At 40.8% G+C, this 20,424-nt stretch overlaps 65 non-coding genes across 65 annotated transcripts; all 65 read left to right on the forward strand.

The window, feature by feature from the left end:
* Positions 1–17: 17 nt before the first annotated feature.
* Positions 18–90, forward strand: Trnar-ucg (transfer RNA arginine (anticodon UCG)). The gene has a single exon. It is a non-coding gene; the product is annotated as a tRNA-Arg (tRNA).
* Positions 91–324: 234 nt separating this feature from the next.
* On the forward strand, positions 325–397 carry Trnar-ucg (transfer RNA arginine (anticodon UCG)). The gene has a single exon. It is a non-coding gene; the product is annotated as a tRNA-Arg (tRNA).
* Positions 398–631: 234 nt separating this feature from the next.
* Positions 632–704, forward strand: Trnar-ucg (transfer RNA arginine (anticodon UCG)). The gene has a single exon. It is a non-coding gene; the product is annotated as a tRNA-Arg (tRNA).
* Positions 705–938: 234 nt separating this feature from the next.
* On the forward strand, positions 939–1,011 carry Trnar-ucg (transfer RNA arginine (anticodon UCG)). The gene has a single exon. It is a non-coding gene; the product is annotated as a tRNA-Arg (tRNA).
* A 234-nt stretch (positions 1,012–1,245) lies between these two features.
* Positions 1,246–1,318, forward strand: Trnar-ucg (transfer RNA arginine (anticodon UCG)). The gene has a single exon. It is a non-coding gene; the product is annotated as a tRNA-Arg (tRNA).
* Positions 1,319–1,552: 234 nt separating this feature from the next.
* Trnar-ucg (transfer RNA arginine (anticodon UCG)) lies at positions 1,553–1,625 on the forward strand. The gene has a single exon. It is a non-coding gene; the product is annotated as a tRNA-Arg (tRNA).
* A 234-nt stretch (positions 1,626–1,859) lies between these two features.
* On the forward strand, positions 1,860–1,932 carry Trnar-ucg (transfer RNA arginine (anticodon UCG)). The gene has a single exon. It is a non-coding gene; the product is annotated as a tRNA-Arg (tRNA).
* A 234-nt stretch (positions 1,933–2,166) lies between these two features.
* Positions 2,167–2,239, forward strand: Trnar-ucg (transfer RNA arginine (anticodon UCG)). The gene has a single exon. It is a non-coding gene; the product is annotated as a tRNA-Arg (tRNA).
* Positions 2,240–2,473: 234 nt separating this feature from the next.
* Positions 2,474–2,546, forward strand: Trnar-ucg (transfer RNA arginine (anticodon UCG)). Its single transcript has one exon. It is a non-coding gene; the product is annotated as a tRNA-Arg (tRNA).
* A 233-nt stretch (positions 2,547–2,779) lies between these two features.
* On the forward strand, positions 2,780–2,852 carry Trnar-ucg (transfer RNA arginine (anticodon UCG)). The gene has a single exon. It is a non-coding gene; the product is annotated as a tRNA-Arg (tRNA).
* Positions 2,853–3,086: 234 nt separating this feature from the next.
* Positions 3,087–3,159, forward strand: Trnar-ucg (transfer RNA arginine (anticodon UCG)). The gene has a single exon. It is a non-coding gene; the product is annotated as a tRNA-Arg (tRNA).
* A 234-nt stretch (positions 3,160–3,393) lies between these two features.
* On the forward strand, positions 3,394–3,466 carry Trnar-ucg (transfer RNA arginine (anticodon UCG)). The gene has a single exon. It is a non-coding gene; the product is annotated as a tRNA-Arg (tRNA).
* Positions 3,467–3,700: 234 nt separating this feature from the next.
* Trnar-ucg (transfer RNA arginine (anticodon UCG)) lies at positions 3,701–3,773 on the forward strand. Its single transcript has one exon. It is a non-coding gene; the product is annotated as a tRNA-Arg (tRNA).
* A 234-nt stretch (positions 3,774–4,007) lies between these two features.
* On the forward strand, positions 4,008–4,080 carry Trnar-ucg (transfer RNA arginine (anticodon UCG)). Its single transcript has one exon. It is a non-coding gene; the product is annotated as a tRNA-Arg (tRNA).
* Positions 4,081–4,314: 234 nt separating this feature from the next.
* Trnar-ucg (transfer RNA arginine (anticodon UCG)) lies at positions 4,315–4,387 on the forward strand. The gene has a single exon. It is a non-coding gene; the product is annotated as a tRNA-Arg (tRNA).
* Positions 4,388–4,621: 234 nt separating this feature from the next.
* Trnar-ucg (transfer RNA arginine (anticodon UCG)) lies at positions 4,622–4,694 on the forward strand. Its single transcript has one exon. It is a non-coding gene; the product is annotated as a tRNA-Arg (tRNA).
* A 235-nt stretch (positions 4,695–4,929) lies between these two features.
* Trnar-ucg (transfer RNA arginine (anticodon UCG)) lies at positions 4,930–5,002 on the forward strand. Its single transcript has one exon. It is a non-coding gene; the product is annotated as a tRNA-Arg (tRNA).
* A 234-nt stretch (positions 5,003–5,236) lies between these two features.
* Trnar-ucg (transfer RNA arginine (anticodon UCG)) lies at positions 5,237–5,309 on the forward strand. Its single transcript has one exon. It is a non-coding gene; the product is annotated as a tRNA-Arg (tRNA).
* Positions 5,310–5,543: 234 nt separating this feature from the next.
* Trnar-ucg (transfer RNA arginine (anticodon UCG)) lies at positions 5,544–5,616 on the forward strand. The gene has a single exon. It is a non-coding gene; the product is annotated as a tRNA-Arg (tRNA).
* A 234-nt stretch (positions 5,617–5,850) lies between these two features.
* Positions 5,851–5,923, forward strand: Trnar-ucg (transfer RNA arginine (anticodon UCG)). Its single transcript has one exon. It is a non-coding gene; the product is annotated as a tRNA-Arg (tRNA).
* Positions 5,924–6,158: 235 nt separating this feature from the next.
* Trnar-ucg (transfer RNA arginine (anticodon UCG)) lies at positions 6,159–6,231 on the forward strand. The gene has a single exon. It is a non-coding gene; the product is annotated as a tRNA-Arg (tRNA).
* Positions 6,232–6,465: 234 nt separating this feature from the next.
* On the forward strand, positions 6,466–6,538 carry Trnar-ucg (transfer RNA arginine (anticodon UCG)). The gene has a single exon. It is a non-coding gene; the product is annotated as a tRNA-Arg (tRNA).
* Positions 6,539–6,772: 234 nt separating this feature from the next.
* Trnar-ucg (transfer RNA arginine (anticodon UCG)) lies at positions 6,773–6,845 on the forward strand. Its single transcript has one exon. It is a non-coding gene; the product is annotated as a tRNA-Arg (tRNA).
* Positions 6,846–7,078: 233 nt separating this feature from the next.
* Trnar-ucg (transfer RNA arginine (anticodon UCG)) lies at positions 7,079–7,151 on the forward strand. The gene has a single exon. It is a non-coding gene; the product is annotated as a tRNA-Arg (tRNA).
* Positions 7,152–7,385: 234 nt separating this feature from the next.
* Trnar-ucg (transfer RNA arginine (anticodon UCG)) lies at positions 7,386–7,458 on the forward strand. The gene has a single exon. It is a non-coding gene; the product is annotated as a tRNA-Arg (tRNA).
* Positions 7,459–7,692: 234 nt separating this feature from the next.
* On the forward strand, positions 7,693–7,765 carry Trnar-ucg (transfer RNA arginine (anticodon UCG)). The gene has a single exon. It is a non-coding gene; the product is annotated as a tRNA-Arg (tRNA).
* A 234-nt stretch (positions 7,766–7,999) lies between these two features.
* Positions 8,000–8,072, forward strand: Trnar-ucg (transfer RNA arginine (anticodon UCG)). The gene has a single exon. It is a non-coding gene; the product is annotated as a tRNA-Arg (tRNA).
* Positions 8,073–8,306: 234 nt separating this feature from the next.
* On the forward strand, positions 8,307–8,379 carry Trnar-ucg (transfer RNA arginine (anticodon UCG)). The gene has a single exon. It is a non-coding gene; the product is annotated as a tRNA-Arg (tRNA).
* A 234-nt stretch (positions 8,380–8,613) lies between these two features.
* Trnar-ucg (transfer RNA arginine (anticodon UCG)) lies at positions 8,614–8,686 on the forward strand. Its single transcript has one exon. It is a non-coding gene; the product is annotated as a tRNA-Arg (tRNA).
* A 234-nt stretch (positions 8,687–8,920) lies between these two features.
* On the forward strand, positions 8,921–8,993 carry Trnar-ucg (transfer RNA arginine (anticodon UCG)). Its single transcript has one exon. It is a non-coding gene; the product is annotated as a tRNA-Arg (tRNA).
* Positions 8,994–9,228: 235 nt separating this feature from the next.
* Trnar-ucg (transfer RNA arginine (anticodon UCG)) lies at positions 9,229–9,301 on the forward strand. The gene has a single exon. It is a non-coding gene; the product is annotated as a tRNA-Arg (tRNA).
* Positions 9,302–9,535: 234 nt separating this feature from the next.
* On the forward strand, positions 9,536–9,608 carry Trnar-ucg (transfer RNA arginine (anticodon UCG)). The gene has a single exon. It is a non-coding gene; the product is annotated as a tRNA-Arg (tRNA).
* Positions 9,609–9,842: 234 nt separating this feature from the next.
* Trnar-ucg (transfer RNA arginine (anticodon UCG)) lies at positions 9,843–9,915 on the forward strand. The gene has a single exon. It is a non-coding gene; the product is annotated as a tRNA-Arg (tRNA).
* A 235-nt stretch (positions 9,916–10,150) lies between these two features.
* Positions 10,151–10,223, forward strand: Trnar-ucg (transfer RNA arginine (anticodon UCG)). The gene has a single exon. It is a non-coding gene; the product is annotated as a tRNA-Arg (tRNA).
* Positions 10,224–10,457: 234 nt separating this feature from the next.
* Trnar-ucg (transfer RNA arginine (anticodon UCG)) lies at positions 10,458–10,530 on the forward strand. The gene has a single exon. It is a non-coding gene; the product is annotated as a tRNA-Arg (tRNA).
* A 234-nt stretch (positions 10,531–10,764) lies between these two features.
* On the forward strand, positions 10,765–10,837 carry Trnar-ucg (transfer RNA arginine (anticodon UCG)). The gene has a single exon. It is a non-coding gene; the product is annotated as a tRNA-Arg (tRNA).
* Positions 10,838–11,071: 234 nt separating this feature from the next.
* Trnar-ucg (transfer RNA arginine (anticodon UCG)) lies at positions 11,072–11,144 on the forward strand. The gene has a single exon. It is a non-coding gene; the product is annotated as a tRNA-Arg (tRNA).
* Positions 11,145–11,378: 234 nt separating this feature from the next.
* On the forward strand, positions 11,379–11,451 carry Trnar-ucg (transfer RNA arginine (anticodon UCG)). The gene has a single exon. It is a non-coding gene; the product is annotated as a tRNA-Arg (tRNA).
* A 234-nt stretch (positions 11,452–11,685) lies between these two features.
* On the forward strand, positions 11,686–11,758 carry Trnar-ucg (transfer RNA arginine (anticodon UCG)). The gene has a single exon. It is a non-coding gene; the product is annotated as a tRNA-Arg (tRNA).
* A 234-nt stretch (positions 11,759–11,992) lies between these two features.
* Trnar-ucg (transfer RNA arginine (anticodon UCG)) lies at positions 11,993–12,065 on the forward strand. The gene has a single exon. It is a non-coding gene; the product is annotated as a tRNA-Arg (tRNA).
* Positions 12,066–12,299: 234 nt separating this feature from the next.
* Positions 12,300–12,372, forward strand: Trnar-ucg (transfer RNA arginine (anticodon UCG)). Its single transcript has one exon. It is a non-coding gene; the product is annotated as a tRNA-Arg (tRNA).
* A 234-nt stretch (positions 12,373–12,606) lies between these two features.
* Positions 12,607–12,679, forward strand: Trnar-ucg (transfer RNA arginine (anticodon UCG)). Its single transcript has one exon. It is a non-coding gene; the product is annotated as a tRNA-Arg (tRNA).
* Positions 12,680–12,914: 235 nt separating this feature from the next.
* Positions 12,915–12,987, forward strand: Trnar-ucg (transfer RNA arginine (anticodon UCG)). The gene has a single exon. It is a non-coding gene; the product is annotated as a tRNA-Arg (tRNA).
* A 234-nt stretch (positions 12,988–13,221) lies between these two features.
* Trnar-ucg (transfer RNA arginine (anticodon UCG)) lies at positions 13,222–13,294 on the forward strand. Its single transcript has one exon. It is a non-coding gene; the product is annotated as a tRNA-Arg (tRNA).
* A 234-nt stretch (positions 13,295–13,528) lies between these two features.
* On the forward strand, positions 13,529–13,601 carry Trnar-ucg (transfer RNA arginine (anticodon UCG)). The gene has a single exon. It is a non-coding gene; the product is annotated as a tRNA-Arg (tRNA).
* Positions 13,602–13,835: 234 nt separating this feature from the next.
* On the forward strand, positions 13,836–13,908 carry Trnar-ucg (transfer RNA arginine (anticodon UCG)). Its single transcript has one exon. It is a non-coding gene; the product is annotated as a tRNA-Arg (tRNA).
* Positions 13,909–14,143: 235 nt separating this feature from the next.
* Positions 14,144–14,216, forward strand: Trnar-ucg (transfer RNA arginine (anticodon UCG)). The gene has a single exon. It is a non-coding gene; the product is annotated as a tRNA-Arg (tRNA).
* A 234-nt stretch (positions 14,217–14,450) lies between these two features.
* On the forward strand, positions 14,451–14,523 carry Trnar-ucg (transfer RNA arginine (anticodon UCG)). Its single transcript has one exon. It is a non-coding gene; the product is annotated as a tRNA-Arg (tRNA).
* A 234-nt stretch (positions 14,524–14,757) lies between these two features.
* Trnar-ucg (transfer RNA arginine (anticodon UCG)) lies at positions 14,758–14,830 on the forward strand. The gene has a single exon. It is a non-coding gene; the product is annotated as a tRNA-Arg (tRNA).
* Positions 14,831–15,064: 234 nt separating this feature from the next.
* Trnar-ucg (transfer RNA arginine (anticodon UCG)) lies at positions 15,065–15,137 on the forward strand. Its single transcript has one exon. It is a non-coding gene; the product is annotated as a tRNA-Arg (tRNA).
* Positions 15,138–15,371: 234 nt separating this feature from the next.
* On the forward strand, positions 15,372–15,444 carry Trnar-ucg (transfer RNA arginine (anticodon UCG)). Its single transcript has one exon. It is a non-coding gene; the product is annotated as a tRNA-Arg (tRNA).
* Positions 15,445–15,678: 234 nt separating this feature from the next.
* Trnar-ucg (transfer RNA arginine (anticodon UCG)) lies at positions 15,679–15,751 on the forward strand. The gene has a single exon. It is a non-coding gene; the product is annotated as a tRNA-Arg (tRNA).
* A 234-nt stretch (positions 15,752–15,985) lies between these two features.
* Positions 15,986–16,058, forward strand: Trnar-ucg (transfer RNA arginine (anticodon UCG)). The gene has a single exon. It is a non-coding gene; the product is annotated as a tRNA-Arg (tRNA).
* Positions 16,059–16,292: 234 nt separating this feature from the next.
* On the forward strand, positions 16,293–16,365 carry Trnar-ucg (transfer RNA arginine (anticodon UCG)). The gene has a single exon. It is a non-coding gene; the product is annotated as a tRNA-Arg (tRNA).
* A 234-nt stretch (positions 16,366–16,599) lies between these two features.
* Positions 16,600–16,672, forward strand: Trnar-ucg (transfer RNA arginine (anticodon UCG)). Its single transcript has one exon. It is a non-coding gene; the product is annotated as a tRNA-Arg (tRNA).
* A 234-nt stretch (positions 16,673–16,906) lies between these two features.
* Positions 16,907–16,979, forward strand: Trnar-ucg (transfer RNA arginine (anticodon UCG)). The gene has a single exon. It is a non-coding gene; the product is annotated as a tRNA-Arg (tRNA).
* Positions 16,980–17,213: 234 nt separating this feature from the next.
* Trnar-ucg (transfer RNA arginine (anticodon UCG)) lies at positions 17,214–17,286 on the forward strand. Its single transcript has one exon. It is a non-coding gene; the product is annotated as a tRNA-Arg (tRNA).
* A 234-nt stretch (positions 17,287–17,520) lies between these two features.
* Trnar-ucg (transfer RNA arginine (anticodon UCG)) lies at positions 17,521–17,593 on the forward strand. Its single transcript has one exon. It is a non-coding gene; the product is annotated as a tRNA-Arg (tRNA).
* Positions 17,594–17,827: 234 nt separating this feature from the next.
* On the forward strand, positions 17,828–17,900 carry Trnar-ucg (transfer RNA arginine (anticodon UCG)). The gene has a single exon. It is a non-coding gene; the product is annotated as a tRNA-Arg (tRNA).
* A 234-nt stretch (positions 17,901–18,134) lies between these two features.
* Trnar-ucg (transfer RNA arginine (anticodon UCG)) lies at positions 18,135–18,207 on the forward strand. Its single transcript has one exon. It is a non-coding gene; the product is annotated as a tRNA-Arg (tRNA).
* A 234-nt stretch (positions 18,208–18,441) lies between these two features.
* On the forward strand, positions 18,442–18,514 carry Trnar-ucg (transfer RNA arginine (anticodon UCG)). The gene has a single exon. It is a non-coding gene; the product is annotated as a tRNA-Arg (tRNA).
* A 234-nt stretch (positions 18,515–18,748) lies between these two features.
* Positions 18,749–18,821, forward strand: Trnar-ucg (transfer RNA arginine (anticodon UCG)). The gene has a single exon. It is a non-coding gene; the product is annotated as a tRNA-Arg (tRNA).
* A 234-nt stretch (positions 18,822–19,055) lies between these two features.
* Trnar-ucg (transfer RNA arginine (anticodon UCG)) lies at positions 19,056–19,128 on the forward strand. Its single transcript has one exon. It is a non-coding gene; the product is annotated as a tRNA-Arg (tRNA).
* A 234-nt stretch (positions 19,129–19,362) lies between these two features.
* On the forward strand, positions 19,363–19,435 carry Trnar-ucg (transfer RNA arginine (anticodon UCG)). The gene has a single exon. It is a non-coding gene; the product is annotated as a tRNA-Arg (tRNA).
* Positions 19,436–19,976: 541 nt separating this feature from the next.
* On the forward strand, positions 19,977–20,049 carry Trnar-ucg (transfer RNA arginine (anticodon UCG)). The gene has a single exon. It is a non-coding gene; the product is annotated as a tRNA-Arg (tRNA).
* Positions 20,050–20,424: the final 375 nt, after the last annotated feature.

Below are 20,424 nucleotides of genomic sequence, written 5' to 3' on the forward strand. Positions count from 1 at the left end.
GGATGGGAGTAATCGTCGGCCTCGTGGCTTAATGGATTAGGCGTCTGACTTCGAATCAGAAGATTGCGAGTTCGAGTCTCGTCGGGGTCGTATTTGTACTCTTTTTATACAAGTGTGAAAGGTGGCCTTTTTGAGGACAGCATAACTGGGGTGTCTTAATTGCTGAAATTGCCCTGTGCAACATTCTCTGGAAAACATCTTTTAAATGTAAGCAGGGCCTTTATATAATAATATAGACATTATGTTGGTTCTCCTAAACGTTGTTCAAAAGGAAAAGATTGTATTGACGTGTAGAAAAACGAGTCCTAGTTGGGAGTAATCGTCGGCCTCGTGGCCTAATGGATAAGGCGTCTGACTTCGAATCAGAAGATTGCGAGTTCGAGTCTCGTCGGGGTCGTATTTGTACTCTTTTTATACAAGTGTGAAAGGTGGCCTTTTTGAGGACAGCATAACTGGGGTGTCTTAATTGCTGAAATTGCCCTGTGCAACATTGTCTGGAAAACATCTTTTAAATGTAAGCAGGGCCTTTATATAATAATATAGACATTATGTTGGTTCTCCTAAACGTTGTTCAAAAGGAAAAGATTGTATTGACGTGTAGAAAAACGAGTCCTGGATGGGAGTAATCGTCGGCCTCGTGGCCTAATGGATAAGGCGTCTGACTTCGAATCAGAAGATTGCGAGTTCGAGTCTCGTCGGGGTCGTATTTGTACTCTTTTTATACAAGTGTGAAAGGTGGCCTTTTTGAGGACAGCATAACTGGGGTGTCTTAATTGCTGAAATTGCCCTGTGCAACATTGTCTGGAAAACATCTTTTAAATGTAAGCAGGGCCTTTATATAATAATATAGACATTATGTTGGTTCTCCTAAACGTTGTTCAAAAGGAAAAGATTGTATTGACGTGTAGAAAAACGAGTCCTAGTTGGGAGTAATCGTCGGCCTCGTGGCCTAATGGATAAGGCGTCTGACTTCGAATCAGAAGATTGCGAGTTCGAGTCTCGTCGGGGTCGTATTTATACTCTTTTTATACAAGTGTGAAAGGTGGCCTTTTTGAGGACAGCATAACTGGGGTGTCTTAATTGCTGAAATTGCCCTGTGCAACATTGTCTGGAAAACATCTTTTAAATGTAAGCAGGGCCTTTATATAATAATATAGACATTATGTTGGTTCTCCTAAACGTTGTTCAAAAGGAAAACATTGTATTGACGTGTAGAAAAACGAGTCCTAGATGGGAGTAATCGTAGGCCTCGTGGCCTAATGGATAAGGCGTCTGACTTCGAATGAGAAGATTGCGAGTTCGAGTCTCGTCGGGGTCGTATTTGTACTCTTTTTATACAAGTGTGAAAGGTGGCCTTTTTGAGGACAGCATAACTGGGGTGTCTTAATTGATGAAATTTCCCTGTGCAACATTGTCTGGAAAACATCTTTTAAATGTAAGCAGGGCGTTTATATAATAATATAGACATTATGTTGGTTCTCCTAAACGTTGTTCAAAAGGATAACATTGTATTGACGTGTAGAAAAACGAGTCCTGGATGCGAGTAATCGTAGGCCTCGTGGCCTAATGGATAAGGCGTCTGACTTCGAATCAGAAGATTGCGAGTTCGAGTCTCGTCGGGGTCGTATTTGTACTCTTTTTATACAAGTGTGAAAGGTGGCCTTTTTGAGGACAGCATAACTGGGGTGTCTTAATTGCTGAAATTGCCCTGTGCAACATTGTCTGGAAAACATCTTTTAAATGTAAGCAGGGCGTTTATATAATAATATAGACATTATGTTGGTTCTCCTAAACGTTGTTCAAAAGGATAACATTGTATTGACGTGTAGAAAAACGAGTCCTGGATGCGAGTAATCGTAGGCCTCGTGGCTTAATGGATAAGGCGTCTGACTTCGAATCAGAAGATTGCGAGTTCGAGTCTCGTCGGGGTCGTATTTGTACTCTTTTTATACAAGTGTGAAAGGTGGCCTTTTTGAGGACAGCATAACTGGGGTGTCTTAATTGCTGAAATTGCCCTGTGCAACATTCTCTGGAAAACATCTTTTAAATGTAAGCAGGGCCTTTATATAATAATATAGACATTATGTTGGTTCTCCTAAACGTTGTTCAAAAGGAAAAGATTGTATTGACGTGTAGAAAAACGAGTCCTGGATGGGAGTAATCGTCGGCCTCGTGGCCTAATGGATAAGGCGTCTGACTTCGAATCAGAAGATTGCGAGTTCGAGTCTCGTCGGGGTCGTATTTATACTCTTTTTATACAAGTGTGAAAGGTGGCCTTTTTGAGGACAGCATAACTGGGGTGTCTTAATTGCTGAAATTGCCTTGTGCAACATTGTCTGGAAAACATCTTTTAAATGTAAGCAGGGCCTTTATATAATAATATAGACATTATGTTGGTTCTCCTAAACGTTGTTCAAAAGGAAAACATTGTATTGACGTGTAGAAAAACGAGTCCTAGTTGGGAGTAATCGTCGGCCTCGTGGCCTAATGGATAAGGCGTCTGACTTCGAATCAGAAGATTGCGAGTTCGAGTCTCGTCGGGGTCGTATTCGTACTCTTTTTATACAAGTGTGAAAGGTGGCCTTTTTGAGGACAGCATAACTGGGGTGTCTTAATTGCTGAAATTGCCCTGTGCAACATTGTCTGGAAAACATCTTTAAATGTAAGCAGGGCCTTTATATAATAATATAGACATTATGTTGGTTCTCCTAAACGTTGTTCAAAAGGAAAAGATTGTATTGACGTGTAGAAAAACGAGTCCTAGTTGGGAGTAATCATCGGCCTCGTGGCCTAATGGATAAGGCGTCTGACTTCGAATCAGAAGATTGCGAGTTCGAGTCTCGTCGGGGTCGTATTTATACTCTTTTTATACAAGTGTGAAAGGTGGCCTTTTTGAGGACAGCATAACTGGGGTGTCTTAATTGGTGAAATTGCCCTGTGAAACATTGTCTGGAAAACATCTTTTAAATGTAAGCAGGGCCTTTATATAATAATATAGACATTATGTTGGTTCTCCTAAACGTTGTTCAAAAGGAAAACATTGTATTGACGTGTAGAAAAACGAGTCCTGGATGGGAGTAATCGTCGGCCTCGTGGCCTAATGGATAAGGCGTCTGACTTCGAATCAGAAGATTGCGAGTTCGAGTCTCGTCGGGGTCGTATTTGTACTCTTTTTATACAAGTGTGAAAGGTGGCCTTTTTGAGGACAGCATAACTGGGGTGTCTTAATTGGTGAAATTTCCCTGTGCAACATTGTCTGGAAAACATCTTTTAAATGTAAGCAGGGCCTTTATATAATAATATAGACATTATGTTGGTTCTCCTAAACGTTGTTCAAAAGGAAAACATTGTATTGACGTGTAGAAAAACGAGTCCTGGATGGGAGTAATCGTCGGCCTCGTGGCCTAATGGATAAGGCGTCTGACTTCGAATCAGAAGATTGCGAGTTCGAGTCTCGTCGGGGTCGTATTTGTATTCTTTTTATACAAGTGTGAAAGGTGGCCTTTTTGAGGACAGCATAACTGGGGTGTCTTAATTGATGAAATTTCCCTGTGCAACATTCTCTGGAAAACATCTTTTAAATGTAAGCAGGGCCTTTATATAATAATATAGACATTATGTTGGTTCTCCTAAACGTTGTTCAAAAGGATAACATTGTATTGACGTGTAGAAAAACGAGTCCTGGATGGGAGTAGTCGTCGGCCTCGTGGCCTAATGGATAAGGCGTCTGACTTCGAATCAGAAGATTGCGAGTTCGAGTCTCGTCGGGGTCGTATTTATACTCTTTTTATACAAGTGTGAAAGGTGGCCTTTTTGAGGACAGCATAACTGGGGTGTCTTAATTGCTGAAATTTCCCTGTGCAACATTGTCTGGAAAACATCTTTTAAATGTAAGCAGGGCCTTTATATAATAATATAGACATTATGTTGGTTCTCCTAAACGTTGTTCAAAAGGATAACATTGTATTGACGTGTAGAAAAACGAGTCCTGGATGGGAGTAATCGTCGGCCTCGTGGCCTAATGGATAAGGCGTCTGACTTCGAATCAGAAGATTGCGAGTTCGAGTCTCGTCGGGGTCGTATTTGTACTCTTTTTATACAAGTGTGAAAGGTGGCCTTTTTGAGGACAGCATAACTGGGGTGTCTTAATTGCTGAAATTGCCCTGTGAAACATTGTCTGGAAAACATCTTTTAAATGTAAGCAGGGCCTTTATATAATAATATAGACATTATGTTGGTTCTCCTAAACGTTGTTCAAAAGGAAAACATTGTATTGACGTGTAGAAAAACGAGTCCTGGATGGGAGTAATCGTCGGCCTCGTGGCCTAATGGATAAGGCGTCTGACTTCGAATCAGAAGATTGCGAGTTCGAGTCTCGTCGGGGTCGTATTTGTACTCTTTTTATACAAGTGTGAAAGGTGGCCTTTTTGAGGACAGCATAACTGGGGTGTCTTAATTGCTGAAATTGCCCTGTGCAACATTGTCTGGAAAACATCTTTTAAATGTAAGCAGGGCCTTTATATAATAATATAGACATTATGTTGGTTCTCCTAAACGTTGTTCAAAAGGAAAACATTGTATTGACGTGTAGAAAAACGAGTCCTAGTTGGGAGTAATCGTCGGCCTCGTGGCCTAATGGATAAGGCGTCTGACTTCGAATCAGAAGATTGCGAGTTCGAGTCTCGTCGGGGTCGTATTTATACACTTTTTATACAAGTGTGAAAGGTGGCCTTTTTGAGGACAGCATAACTGTGGTGTCTTAATTGGTGAAATTGCCCTGTGCAACATTGTCTGGAAAACATCTTTTAAATGTAAGCAGGGCCTTTATATAATAATATAGACAATATGTTGGTTCTCCTAAACGTTGTTAAAAAAGGAAAACATTGTATTGACGTGTAGAAAAACGAGTTCTGGATTGGAGTAATCGTCGGCCTCGTGGCCTAATGGATAAGGCGTCTGACTTCGAATCAGAAGATTGCGAGTTCGAGTCTCGTCGGGGTCGTATTTGTACTCTTTTTATACAAGTGTGAAAGGTGGCCTTTTTGAGGACAGCATAACTGGGGTGTCTTAATTGCTGAAATTTCCCTGTGCAACATTGTCTGGAAAACATCTTTTAAATGTAAGCAGGGCCTTTATATAATAATATAGACATTATGTTGGTTCTCCTAAACGTTGTTCAAAAGGATAACATTGTATTGACGTGTAGAAAAACGAGTCCTGGATGGGAGTAATCGTCGGCCTCGTGGCCTAATGGATAAGGCGTCTGACTTCGAATCAGAAGATTGCGAGTTCGAGTCTCGTCGGGGTCGTATTTGTACTCTTTTTATACAAGTGTGAAAGGTGGCCTTTTTGAGGACAGCATAACTGGGGTGTCTTAATTGCTGAAATTGCCCTGTGAAACATTGTCTGGAAAACATCTTTTAAATGTAAGCAGGGCCTTTATATAATAATATAGACATTATGTTGGTTCTCCTAAACGTTGTTCAAAAGGAAAACATTGTATTGACGTGTAGAAAAACGAGTCCTGGATGGGAGTAATCGTCGGCCTCGTGGCCTAATGGATAAGGCGTCTGACTTCGAATCAGAAGATTGCGAGTTCGAGTCTCGTCGGGGTCGTATTTGTACTCTTTTTATACAAGTGTGAAAGGTGGCCTTTTTGAGGACAGCATAACTGGGGTGTCTTAATTGCTGAAATTGCCCTGTGCAACATTGTCTGGAAAACATCTTTTAAATGTAAGCAGGGCCTTTATATAATAATATAGACATTATGTTGGTTCTCCTAAACGTTGTTCAAAAGGAAAACATTGTATTGACGTGTAGAAAAACGAGTCCTAGTTGGGAGTAATCGTCGGCCTCGTGGCCTAATGGATAAGGCGTCTGACTTCGAATCAGAAGATTGCGAGTTCGAGTCTCGTCGGGGTCGTATTTATACACTTTTTATACAAGTGTGAAAGGTGGCCTTTTTGAGGACAGCATAACTGTGGTGTCTTAATTGGTGAAATTGCCCTGTGCAACATTGTCTGGAAAACATCTTTTAAATGTAAGCAGGGCCTTTATATAATAATATAGACAATATGTTGGTTCTCCTAAACGTTGTTAAAAAAGGAAAACATTGTATTGACGTGTAGAAAAACGAGTTCTGGATTGGAGTAATCGTCGGCCTCGTGGCCTAATGGATAAGGCGTCTGACTTCGAATCAGAAGATTGCGAGTTCGAGTCTCGTCGGGGTCGTATTTGTACTCTTTTTATACAAGTGTGAAAGGTGGCCTTTTTGAGGACAGCATAACTGGGGTGTCTTAATTGATGAAATTTCCCTGTGCAACATTGTCTGGAAAACATCTTTTAAATGTAAGCAGGGCCTTTATATAATAATATAGACATTATGTTGGTTCTCCTAAACGTTGTTCAAAAGGAAAAGATTGTATTGACGTGTAGAAAAACGAGTCCTGGATGGGAGTAATCGTCGGCCTCGTGGCCTAATGGATAAGGCGTCTGACTTCGAATCAGAAGATTGCGAGTTCGAGTCTCGTCGGGGTCGTATTTATACTCTTTTTATACAAGTGTGAAAGGTGGCCTTTTTGAGGACAGCATAACTGGGGTGTCTTAATTGCTGAAATTGCCTTGTGCAACATTGTCTGGAAAACATCTTTTAAATGTAAGCAGGGCCTTTATATAATAATATAGACATTATGTTGGTTCTCCTAAACGTTGTTCAAAAGGAAAACATTGTATTGACGTGTAGAAAAACGAGTCCTAGTTGGGAGTAATCGTCGGCCTCGTGGCCTAATGGATAAGGCGTCTGACTTCGAATCAGAAGATTGCGAGTTCGAGTCTCGTCGGGGTCGTATTCGTACTCTTTTTATACAAGTGTGAAAGGTGGCCTTTTTGAGGACAGCATAACTGGGGTGTCTTAATTGCTGAAATTGCCCTGTGCAACATTGTCTGGAAAACATCTTTAAATGTAAGCAGGGCCTTTATATAATAATATAGACATTATGTTGGTTCTCCTAAACGTTGTTCAAAAGGAAAAGATTGTATTGACGTGTAGAAAAACGAGTCCTAGTTGGGAGTAATCATCGGCCTCGTGGCCTAATGGATAAGGCGTCTGACTTCGAATCAGAAGATTGCGAGTTCGAGTCTCGTCGGGGTCGTATTTATACTCTTTTTATACAAGTGTGAAAGGTGGCCTTTTTGAGGACAGCATAACTGGGGTGTCTTAATTGGTGAAATTGCCCTGTGAAACATTGTCTGGAAAACATCTTTTAAATGTAAGCAGGGCCTTTATATAATAATATAGACATTATGTTGGTTCTCCTAAACGTTGTTCAAAAGGAAAACATTGTATTGACGTGTAGAAAAACGAGTCCTGGATGGGAGTAATCGTCGGCCTCGTGGCCTAATGGATAAGGCGTCTGACTTCGAATCAGAAGATTGCGAGTTCGAGTCTCGTCGGGGTCGTATTTGTACTCTTTTTATACAAGTGTGAAAGGTGGCCTTTTTGAGGACAGCATAACTGGGGTGTCTTAATTGGTGAAATTTCCCTGTGCAACATTGTCTGGAAAACATCTTTTAAATGTAAGCAGGGCCTTTATATAATAATATAGACATTATGTTGGTTCTCCTAAACGTTGTTCAAAAGGAAAACATTGTATTGACGTGTAGAAAAACGAGTCCTGGATGGGAGTAATCGTCGGCCTCGTGGCCTAATGGATAAGGCGTCTGACTTCGAATCAGAAGATTGCGAGTTCGAGTCTCGTCGGGGTCGTATTTGTATTCTTTTTATACAAGTGTGAAAGGTGGCCTTTTTGAGGACAGCATAACTGGGGTGTCTTAATTGATGAAATTTCCCTGTGCAACATTCTCTGGAAAACATCTTTTAAATGTAAGCAGGGCCTTTATATAATAATATAGACATTATGTTGGTTCTCCTAAACGTTGTTCAAAAGGATAACATTGTATTGACGTGTAGAAAAACGAGTCCTGGATGGGAGTAGTCGTCGGCCTCGTGGCCTAATGGATAAGGCGTCTGACTTCGAATCAGAAGATTGCGAGTTCGAGTCTCGTCGGGGTCGTATTTATACTCTTTTTATACAAGTGTGAAAGGTGGCCTTTTTGAGGACAGCATAACTGGGGTGTCTTAATTGCTGAAATTTCCCTGTGCAACATTGTCTGGAAAACATCTTTTAAATGTAAGCAGGGCCTTTATATAATAATATAGACATTATGTTGGTTCTCCTAAACGTTGTTCAAAAGGATAACATTGTATTGACGTGTAGAAAAACGAGTCCTGGATGGGAGTAATCGTCGGCCTCGTGGCCTAATGGATAAGGCGTCTGACTTCGAATCAGAAGATTGCGAGTTCGAGTCTCGTCGGGGTCGTATTTGTACTCTTTTTATACAAGTGTGAAAGGTGGCCTTTTTGAGGACAGCATAACTGGGGTGTCTTAATTGCTGAAATTGCCCTGTGCAACATTGTCTGGAAAACATCTTTTAAATGTAAGCAGGGCCTTTATATAATAATATAGACATTATGTTGGTTCTCCTAAACGTTGTTCAAAAGGAAAACATTGTATTGACGTGTAGAAAAACGAGTCCTGGATGGGAGTAATCGTCGGCCTCGTGGCCTAATGGATAAGGCGTCTGACTTCGAATCAGAAGATTGCGAGTTCGAGTCTCGTCGGGGTCGTATTTGTACTCTTTTTATACAAGTGTGAAAGGTGGCCTTTTTGAGGACAGCATAACTGGGGTGTCTTAATTGCTGAAATTGCCCTGTGCAACATTGTCTGGAAAACATCTTTTAAATGTAAGCAGGGCCTTTATATAATAATATAGACATTATGTTGGTTCTCCTAAACGTTGTTCAAAAGGAAAACATTGTATTGACGTGTAGAAAAACGAGTCCTAGTTGGGAGTAATCGTCGGCCTCGTGGCCTAATGGATAAGGCGTCTGACTTCGAATCAGAAGATTGCGAGTTCGAGTCTCGTCGGGGTCGTATTTATACACTTTTTATACAAGTGTGAAAGGTGGCCTTTTTGAGGACAGCATAACTGTGGTGTCTTAATTGGTGAAATTGCCCTGTGCAACATTGTCTGGAAAACATCTTTTAAATGTAAGCAGGGCCTTTATATAATAATATAGACAATATGTTGGTTCTCCTAAACGTTGTTAAAAAAGGAAAACATTGTATTGACGTGTAGAAAAACGAGTTCTGGATTGGAGTAATCGTCGGCCTCGTGGCCTAATGGATAAGGCGTCTGACTTCGAATCAGAAGATTGCGAGTTCGAGTCTCGTCGGGGTCGTATTTGTACTCTTTTTATACAAGTGTGAAAGGTGGCCTTTTTGAGGACAGCATAACTGGGGTGTCTTAATTGCTGAAATTGCCCTGTGAAACATTGTCTGGAAAACATCTTTTAAATGTAAGCAGGGCCTTTATATAATAATATAGACATTATGTTGGTTCTCCTAAACGTTGTTCAAAAGGAAAACATTGTATTGACGTGTAGAAAAACGAGTCCTGGATGGGAGTAATCGTCGGCCTCGTGGCCTAATGGATAAGGCGTCTGACTTCGAATCAGAAGATTGCGAGTTCGAGTCTCGTCGGGGTCGTATTTGTACTCTTTTTATACAAGTGTGAAAGGTGGCCTTTTTGAGGACAGCATAACTGGGGTGTCTTAATTGCTGAAATTGCCCTGTGCAACATTGTCTGGAAAACATCTTTTAAATGTAAGCAGGGCCTTTATATAATAATATAGACATTATGTTGGTTCTCCTAAACGTTGTTCAAAAGGAAAACATTGTATTGACGTGTAGAAAAACGAGTCCTAGTTGGGAGTAATCGTCGGCCTCGTGGCCTAATGGATAAGGCGTCTGACTTCGAATCAGAAGATTGCGAGTTCGAGTCTCGTCGGGGTCGTATTTATACACTTTTTATACAAGTGTGAAAGGTGGCCTTTTTGAGGACAGCATAACTGTGGTGTCTTAATTGGTGAAATTGCCCTGTGCAACATTGTCTGGAAAACATCTTTTAAATGTAAGCAGGGCCTTTATATAATAATATAGACAATATGTTGGTTCTCCTAAACGTTGTTAAAAAAGGAAAACATTGTATTGACGTGTAGAAAAACGAGTTCTGGATTGGAGTAATCGTCGGCCTCGTGGCCTAATGGATAAGGCGTCTGACTTCGAATCAGAAGATTGCGAGTTCGAGTCTCGTCGGGGTCGTATTTGTACTCTTTTTATACAAGTGTGAAAGGTGGCCTTTTTGAGGACAGCATAACTGGGGTGTCTTAATTGATGAAATTTCCCTGTGCAACATTGTCTGGAAAACATCTTTTAAATGTAAGCAGGGCCTTTATATAATAATATAGACATTATGTTGGTTCTCCTAAACGTTGTTCAAAAGGATAACATTGTATTGACGTGTAGAAAAACGAGTCCTGGATGGGAGTAATCGTCGGCCTCGTGGCCTAATGGATAAGGCGTCTGACTTCGAATCAGAAGATTGCGAGTTCGAGTCTCGTCGGGGTCGTATTTGTACTCTTTTTATACAAGTGTGAAAGGTGGCCTTTTTGAGGACAGCATAACTGGGGTGTCTTAATTGCTGAAATTACCCTGTGCAACATTCTCTGGAAAACATCTTTTAAATGTAAGCAGGGCCTTTATATAATAATATAGACATTATGTTGGTTCTCCTAAACGTTGTTCAAAAGGAAAACATTGTATTGACGTGTAGAAAAACGAGTCCTGGATGGGAGTAATCGTCGGCCTCGTGGCCTAATGGATAAGGCGTCTGACTTCGAATCAGAAGATTGCGAGTTCGAGTCTCGTCGGGGTCGTATTTGTACTTTTTTTATACAAGTGTGAAAGGTGGCCTTTTTGAGGACAGCATAACTGGGGTGTCTTAATTGCTGAAATTGCCCTGTGCAACATTCTCTGGAAAACATCTTTTAAATGTAAGCAGGGCCTTTATATAATAATATAGACATTATGTTGGTTCTCCTAAACGTTGTTCAAAAGAAAAACATTGTATTGACGTGTAGAAAAACGAGTCCTGGATGGGAGTAATCGTCGGCCTCGTGGCCTAATGGATAAGGCGTCTGGCTTCGAATCAGAAGATTGCGAGTTCGAGTCTCGTCGGGGTCGTATTTGTACTCTTTTTATACAAGTGTGAAAGGTGGCCTTTTTGAGGACAGCATAACTGGGGTGTCTTAATTGGTGAAATTGCCCTGTGCAACATTGTCTGGAAAACATCTTTTAAATGTAAGCAGGGCCTTTATATAATAATATAGACATTATGTTGGTTCTCCTAAACGTTGTTCAAAAGGAAAAGATTGTATTGACGTGTAGAAAAACGAGTCCTAGTTGGGAGTAATCGTCGGCCTCGTGGCCTAATGGATAAGGCGTCTGACTTCGAATCAGAAGATTGCGAGTTCGAGTCTCGTCGGGGTCGTATTTATACACTTTTTATACAAGTGTGAAAGGTGGCCTTTTTGAGGACAGCATAACTGTGGTGTCTTAATTGGTGAAATTGCCCTGTGCAACATTGTCTGGAAAACATCTTTTAAATGTAAGCAGGGCCTTTATATAATAATATAGACAATATGTTGGTTCTCCTAAACGTTGTTCAAAAGGAAAACATTGTATTGACGTGTAGAAAAACGAGTTCTGGATTGGAGTTATCGTCGGCCTCGTGGCCTAATGGATAAGGCGTCTGACTTCGAATCAGAAGATTGCGAGTTCGAGTCTCGTCGGGGTCGTATTTGTACTCTTTTTATACAAGTGTGAAAGGTGGCCTTTTTGAGGACAGCATAACTGGGGTGTCTTAATTGATGAAATTTCCCTGTGCAACATTGTCTGGAAAACATCTTTTAAATGTAAGCAGGGCCTTTATATAATAATATAGACATTATGTTGGTTCTCCTAAACGTTGTTCAAAAGGATAACATTGTATTGACGTGTAGAAAAACGAGTCCTGGATGGGAGTAATCGTCGGCCTCGTGGCCTAATGGATAAGGCGTCTGACTTCGAATCAGAAGATTGCGAGTTCGAGTCTCGTCGGGGTCGTATTTGTACTCTTTTTATACAAGTGTGAAAGGTGGCCTTTTTGAGGACAGCATAACTGGGGTGTCTTAATTGCTGAAATTGCCCTGTGCAACATTGTCTGGAAAACATCTTTTAAATGTAAGCAGGGCCTTTATATAATAATATAGACATTATGTTGGTTCTCCTAAACGTTGTTCAAAAGGAAAACATTGTATTGACGTGTAGAAAAACGAGTCCTGGATGGGAGTAATCGTCGGCCTCGTGGCCTAATGGATAAGGCGTCTGACTTCGAATCAGAAGATTGCGAGTTCGAGTCTCGTCGGGGTCGTATTTGTACTCTTTTTATACAAGTGTGAAAGGTGGCCTTTTTGAGGACAGCATAACTGGGGTGTCTTAATTGCTGAAATTGCCCTGTGCAACATTGTCTGGAAAACATCTTTTAAATGTAAGCAGGGCCTTTATATAATAATATAGACATTATGTTGGTTCTCCTAAACGTTGTTCAAAAGGAAAAGATTGTATTGACGTGTAGAAAAACGAGTCCTAGTTGGGAGTAATCGTCGGCCTCGTGGCCTAATGGATAAGGCGTCTGACTTCGAATCAGAAGATTGCGAGTTCGAGTCTCGTCGGGGTCGTATTTATACACTTTTTATACAAGTGTGAAAGGTGGCCTTTTTGAGGACAGCATAACTGTGGTGTCTTAATTGGTGAAATTGCCCTGTGCAACATTGTCTGGAAAACATCTTTTAAATGTAAGCAGGGCCTTTATATAATAATATAGACAATATGTTGGTTCTCCTAAACGTTGTTAAAAAAGGAAAACATTGTATTGACGTGTAGAAAAACGAGTTCTGGATTGGAGTAATCGTCGGCCTCGTGGCCTAATGGATAAGGCGTCTAACTTCGAATCAGAAGATTGCGAGTTCGAGTCTCGTCGGGGTCGTATTTGTACTCTTTTTATACAAGTGTGAAAGGTGGCCTTTTTGAGGACAGCATAACTGGGGTGTCTTAATTGATGAAATTTCCCTGTGCAACATTGTCTGGAAAACATCTTTTAAATGTAAGCAGGGCCTTTATATAATAATATAGACATTATGTTGGTTCTCCTAAACGTTGTTCAAAAGGATAACATTGTATTGACGTGTAGAAAAACGAGTCCTGGATGGGAGTAATCGTCGGCCTCGTGGCCTAATGGATAAGGCGTCTGACTTCGAATCAGAAGATTGCGAGTTCGAGTCTCGTCGGGGTCGTATTTGTACTCTTTTTATACAAGTGTGAAAGGTGGCCTTTTTGAGGACAGCATAACTGGGGTGTCTTAATTGCTGAAATTACCCTGTGCAACATTGTCTGGAAAACATCTTTTAAATGTAAGCAGGGCCTTTATATAATAATATAGACATTATGTTGGTTCTCCTAAACGTTGTTCAAAAGGAAAACATTGTATTGACGTGTAGAAAAACGAGTCCTGGATGGGAGTAATCGTCGGCCTCGTGGCCTAATGGATAAGGCGTCTGACTTCGAATCAGAAGATTGCGAGTTCGAGTCTCGTCGGGGTCGTATTTGTACTCTTTTTATACAAGTGTGAAAGGTGGCCTTTTTGAGGACAGCATAACTGGGGTGTCTTAATTGCTGAAATTGCCCTGTGCAACATTGTCTGGAAAACATCTTTTAAATGTAAGCAGGGCCTTTATATAATAATATAGACATTATGTTGGTTCTCCTAAACGTTGTTCAAAAGGAAAAGATTGTATTGACGTGTAGAAAAACGAGTCCTAGTTGGGAGTAATCGTCGGCCTCGTGGCCTAATGGATAAGGCGTCTGACTTCGAATCAGAAGATTGCGAGTTCGAGTCTCGTCGGGGTCGTATTTATACACTTTTTATACAAGTGTGAAAGGTGGCCTTTTTGAGGACAGCATAACTGTGGTGTCTTAATTGGTGAAATTGCCCTGTGCAACATTGTCTGGAAAACATCTTTTAAATGTAAGCAGGGCCTTTATATAATAATATAGACAATATGTTGGTTCTCCTAAACGTTGTTAAAAAAGGAAAACATTGTATTGACGTGTAGAAAAACGAGTTCTGGATTGGAGTAATCGTCGGCCTCGTGGCCTAATGGATAAGGCGTCTAACTTCGAATCAGAAGATTGCGAGTTCGAGTCTCGTCGGGGTCGTATTTGTACTCTTTTTATACAAGTGTGAAAGGTGGCCTTTTTGAGGACAGCATAACTGGGGTGTCTTAATTGATGAAATTTCCCTGTGCAACATTGTCTGGAAAACATCTTTTAAATGTAAGCAGGGCCTTTATATAATAATATAGACATTATGTTGGTTCTCCTAAACGTTGTTCAAAAGGATAACATTGTATTGACGTGTAGAAAAACGAGTCCTGGATGGGAGTAATCGTCGGCCTCGTGGCCTAATGGATAAGGCGTCTGACTTCGAATCAGAAGATTGCGAGTTCGAGTCTCGTCGGGGTCGTATTTGTACTCTTTTTATACAAGTGTGAAAGGTGGCCTTTTTGAGGACAGCATAACTGGGGTGTCTTAATTGCTGAAATTACCCTGTGCAACATTCTCTGGAAAACATCTTTTAAATGTAAGCAGGGCCTTTATATAATAATATAGACATTATGTTGGTTCTCCTAAACGTTGTTCAAAAGGAAAACATTGTATTGACGTGTAGAAAAACGAGTCCTGGATGGGAGTAATCGTCGGCCTCGTGGCCTAATGGATAAGGCGTCTGACTTCGAATCAGAAGATTGCGAGTTCGAGTCTCGTCGGGGTCGTATTTGTACTTTTTTTATACAAGTGTGAAAGGTGGCCTTTTTGAGGACAGCATAACTGGGGTGTCTTAATTGCTGAAATTGCCCTGTGCAACATTCTCTGGAAAACATCTTTTAAATGTAAGCAGGGCCTTTATATAATAATATAGACATTATGTTGGTTCTCCTAAACGTTGTTCAAAAGAAAAACATTGTATTGACGTGTAGAAAAACGAGTCCTGGATGGGAGTAATCGTCGGCCTCGTGGCCTAATGGATAAGGCGTCTGGCTTCGAATCAGAAGATTGCGAGTTCGAGTCTCGTCGGGGTCGTATTTGTACTCTTTTTATACAAGTGTGAAAGGTGGCCTTTTTGAGGACAGCATAACTGGGGTGTCTTAATTGGTGAAATTGCCCTGTGCAACATTGTCTGGAAAACATCTTTTAAATGTAAGCAGGGCCTTTATATAATAATATAGACATTATGTTGGTTCTCCTAAACGTTGTTCAAAAGGAAAAGATTGTATTGACGTGTAGAAAAACGAGTCCTAGTTGGGAGTAATCGTCGGCCTCGTGGCCTAATGGATAAGGCGTCTGACTTCGAATCAGAAGATTGCGAGTTCGAGTCTCGTCGGGGTCGTATTTATACACTTTTTATACAAGTGTGAAAGGTGGCCTTTTTGAGGACAGCATAACTGTGGTGTCTTAATTGGTGAAATTGCCCTGTGCAACATTGTCTGGAAAACATCTTTTAAATGTAAGCAGGGCCTTTATATAATAATATAGACAATATGTTGGTTCTCCTAAACGTTGTTCAAAAGGAAAACATTGTATTGACGTGTAGAAAAACGAGTTCTGGATTGGAGTTATCGTCGGCCTCGTGGCCTAATGGATAAGGCGTCTGACTTCGAATCAGAAGATTGCGAGTTCGAGTCTCGTCGGGGTCGTATTTGTACTCTTTTTATACAAGTGTGAAAGGTGGCCTTTTTGAGGACAGCATAACTGGGGTGTCTTAATTGATGAAATTTCCCTGTGCAACATTGTCTGGAAAACATCTTTTAAATGTAAGCAGGGCCTTTATATAATAATATAGACATTATGTTGGTTCTCCTAAACGTTGTTCAAAAGGATAACATTGTATTGACGTGTAGAAAAACGAGTCCTGGATGAGAGTAATCGTCGGCCTCGTGGCCTAATGGATAAGGCGTCTGACTTCGAATCAGAAGATTGCGAGTTCGAGTCTCGTCGGGGTCGTATTTGTACTCTTTTTATACAAGTGTGAAAGGTGGCCTTTTTGAGGACAGCATAACTGGGGTGTCTTAATTGGTGAAATTGCCCTGTGCAACATTGTCTGGAAAACATCTTTTAAATGTAAGCAGGGCCTTTATATAATAATATAGACATTATGTTGGTTCTCCTAAACGTTGTTCAAAAGGAAAACATTGTATTGACGTGTAGAAAAACGAGTCCTGGATGGGAGTAATCGTCGGCCTCGTGGCCTAATGGATAAGGCGTCTGACTTCGAATCAGAAGATTGCGAGTTCGAGTCTCGTCGGGGTCGTATTTGTACTTTTTTTATACAAGTGTGAAAGGTGGCCTTTTTGAGGACAGCATAACTGGGGTGTCTTAATTGCTGAAATTGCCCTGTGCAACATTCTCTGGAAAACATCTTTTAAATGTAAGCAGGGCCTTTATATAATAATATAGACATTATGTTGGTTCTCCTAAACGTTGTTCAAAAGGAAAAGATTGTATTGACGTGTAGAAAAACGAGTCCTGGATGGGAGTAATCGTCGGCCTCGTGGCCTAATGGATAAGGCGTCTGGCTTCGAATCAGAAGATTGCGAGTTCGAGTCTCGTCGGGGTCGTATTTGTACTCTTTTTATACAAGTGTGAAAGGTGGCCTTTTTGAGGACAGCATAACTGGGGTGTCTTAATTGCTGAAATTGCCCTGTGCAACATTGTCTGGAAAACATCTTTTAAATGTAAGCAGGGCCTTTATATAATAATATAGACATTATGTTGGTTCTCCTAAACGTTGTTCAAAAGGATAACATTGTATTGACGTGTAGAAAAACGAGTCCTGGATGGGAGTAATCGTCGGCCTCGTGGCCTAATGGATAAGGCGTCTGACTTCGAATCAGAAGATTGCGAGTTCGAGTCTCGTCGGGGTCGTATTTGTACTCTTTTTATACAAGTGTGAAAGGTGGCCTTTTTGAGGACAGCATAACTGGGGTGTCTTAATTGCTGAAATTACCCTGTGCAACATTGTCTGGAAAACATCTTTTAAATGTAAGCAGGGCCTTTATATAATAATATAGACATTATGTTGGTTCTCCTAAACGTTGTTCAAAAGGAAAACATTGTATTGACGTGTAGAAAAACGAGTCCTGGATGGGAGTAATTGTCGGCCTCGTGGCCTAATGGATAAGGCGTCTGACTTCGAATCAGAAGATTGCGAGTTCGAGTCTCGTCGGGGTCGTATTTGTACTTTTTTTATACAAGTGTGAAAGGTGGCCTTTTTGAGGACAGCATAACTGGGGTGTCTTAATTGCTGAAATTGCCCTGTGCAACATTCTCTGGAAAACATCTTTTAAATGTAAGCAGGGCCTTTATATAATAATATAGACATTATGTTGGTTCTCCTAAACGTTGTTCAAAAGGAAAACATTGTATTGACGTGTAGAAAAACGAGTCCTGGATGGGAGTAATCGTCGGCCTCGTGGCCTAATGGATAAGGCGTCTGGCTTCGAATCAGAAGATTGCGAGTTCGAGTCTCGTCGGGGTCGTATTTGTACTCTTTTTATACAAGTGTGAAAGGTGGCCTTTTTGAGGACAGCATAACTGGGGTGTCTTAATTGGTGAAATTGCCCTGTGCAACATTGTCTGGAAAACATCTTTTAAATGTAAGCAGGGCCTTTATATAATAATATAGACATTATGTTGGTTCTCCTAAACGTTGTTCAAAAGGAAAAGATTGTATTGACGTGTAGAAAAACGAGTCCTGGATGGGAGTAATCGTCGGCCTCGTGGCCTAATGGATAAGGCGTCTGACTTCGAATCAGAAGATTGCGAGTTCGAGTCTCGTCGGGGTCGTATTTGTACTCTTTTTATACAAGTGTGAAAGGTGGCCTTTTTGAGGACAGCATAACTGGGGTGTCTTAATTGGTGAAATTGCCCTGTGCAACATTGTCTGGAAAACATCTTTTAAATGTAAGCAGGGCCTTTATATAATAATATAGACATTATGTTGGTTCTCCTAAACGTTGTTCAAAAGGAAAACATTGTATTGACGTGTAGAAAAACGAGTCCTAGTTGGGTGTAATCATCGGCCTCGTGGCCTAATGGATAAGGCGTCTGACTTCGAATCAGAAGATTTCGAGTTCGAGTCTCGTCGGGGTCGTATTTGTACTCTTTTTATACAAGTGTGAAAGGTGGCCTTTTTGAGGACAGCATAACTGGGGTGTCTTAATTGCTGAAATTGCCCTGTGCAACATTCTCTGGAAAACATCTTTTAAATGTAAGCAGGGCCTTTATATAATAATATAGACATTATGTTGGTTCTCCTAAACGTTGTTCAAAAGGAAAAGATTGTATTGACGTGTAGAAAAACGAGTCCTGGATGCGAGTAATCGTCGGCCTCGTGGCCTAATGGATAAGGCGTCTGACTTCGAATCAGAAGATTGCGAGTTCGAGTCTCGTCGGGGTCGTATTTGTACTCTTTTTATACAAGTGTGAAAGGTGGCCTTTTTTAGGACAGCATAACTGGGGTGTCTTAATTGCTGAAATTGCCCTGTGCAACATTCTCTGGAAAACATCTTTTAAATGTAAGCAGGGCCTTTATATAATAATATAGACATTATGTTGGTTCTCCTAAACGTTGTTCAAAAGGAAAAGATTGTATTGACGTGTAGAAAAACGAGTCCTGGATGGGAGTAATCGTCGGCCTCGTGGCCTAATGGATAAGGCGTCTGACTTCGAATCAGAAGATTGCGAGTTCGAGTCTCGTCGGGGTCGTATTTGTACTCTTTTTATACAAGTGTGAAGGGTGGCCTTTTTGAGGACAGCATAACTGGGGTGTCTTAATTGATGAAATTGCCCTGTGCAACATTCTCTGGAAAACATCTTTTAAATGTAAGCAGGGCCTTTATATAATAATATAGACATTATGTTGGTTCTCCTAAACGTTGTTCATAAGGAAAAGATTGTATTGACGTGTAGAAAAACGAGTCCTGGATGGGAGTAATCGTCGGCCTCGTGGCCTAATGGATAAGGCGTCTGACTTCGAATCAGAAGATTGCGAGTTCGAGTCTCGTCGGGGTCGTATTTGTACTCTTTTTATACAAGTGTGAAAGGTGACCTTTTTGAGGACAGCATAACTGGGGTGTCTTAATTGCTGAAATTGCCCTGTGCAACATTGTCTGGAAAACATCTTTTAAATGTAAGCAGGGCCTTTATATAATAATATAGACATTATGTTGGTTCTCCTAAACGTTGTTTAAAAGGAAAAGATTGTATTGACGTGTAGAAAAACGAGTCCTAGTTGGATGTAATCATCGGCCTCGTGGCCTAATGGATAAGGCGTCTGACTTCGAATCAGAAGATTGCGAGTTCGAGTCTCGTCGGGGTCGTATTTGTACTCTTTTTATACAAGTGTGAAAGGTGGCCTTTTTGAGGACAGCATAACTGGGGTGTCTTAATTGATGAAATTGCCCTGTGCAACATTCTCTGGAAAACATCTTTTAAATGTAAGCAGGGCCTTTATATAATAATATAGACATTATGTTGGTTCTCCTAAACGTTGTTAAAAAGCAAAACATTGTATTGACGTGTAGAAAAACGAGTCCTAAATTGGAGTAATGGTCGGCCTCGTGGCCTAATGGATAAGACGTCTGACTTCGAATGAGAAGATTGCGAGTTCGAGTCTCGTCGGGGTCGTATTTGTACTCTTTTTATACAAGTGTGAAAGGTGGCCTTTTTGAGGACAGCATAACTGGGGTGTCTTAATTGGTGAAATTGCCCTGTGCAACATTGTCTGGAAAACATCTTTTAAATGTAAGCAGGGCCTTTATATAATAATATAGACGTTATGTTGGTTCTCCTAAACGTTGTTAAAAAGCAAAACATTGTATTGACGTGTAGAAAAACGAGTCCTAGTTGGATGTAATCATCGGCCTCGTGGCCTAATGGATAAGGCGTCTGACTTCGAATCAGAAGATTGCGAGTTCGAGTCTCGTCGGGGTCGTATTTGTACTCTTTTTATACAAGTGTGAAAGGTGGCCTTTTTGAGGACAGCATAACTGGGGTGTCTTAATTGATGAAATTGCCCTGTGCAACATTCTCTGGAAAACATCTTTTAAATGTAAGCAGGGCCTTTATATAATAATATAGACATTATGTTGGTTCTCCTAAACGTTGTTAAAAAGCAAAACATTGTATTGACGTGTAGAAAAACGAGTCCTAAATTGGAGTAATGGTCGGCCTCGTGGCCTAATGGATAAGACGTCTGACTTCGAATGAGAAGATTGCGAGTTCGAGTCTCGTCGGGGTCGTATTTGTACTCTTTTGATACAAGTGTGAAAGGTGGCCTTTTTGAGGACAGCATAACTGGGGTGTCTTA

This window comes from Haliotis cracherodii, unplaced genomic scaffold, assembly GCF_022045235.1.
Source record: "Haliotis cracherodii isolate W230 unplaced genomic scaffold, xgHalCrac1.p SCAF_1, whole genome shotgun sequence".
Lineage (NCBI taxonomy): Eukaryota > Metazoa > Mollusca > Gastropoda > Lepetellida > Haliotidae > Haliotis > Haliotis cracherodii.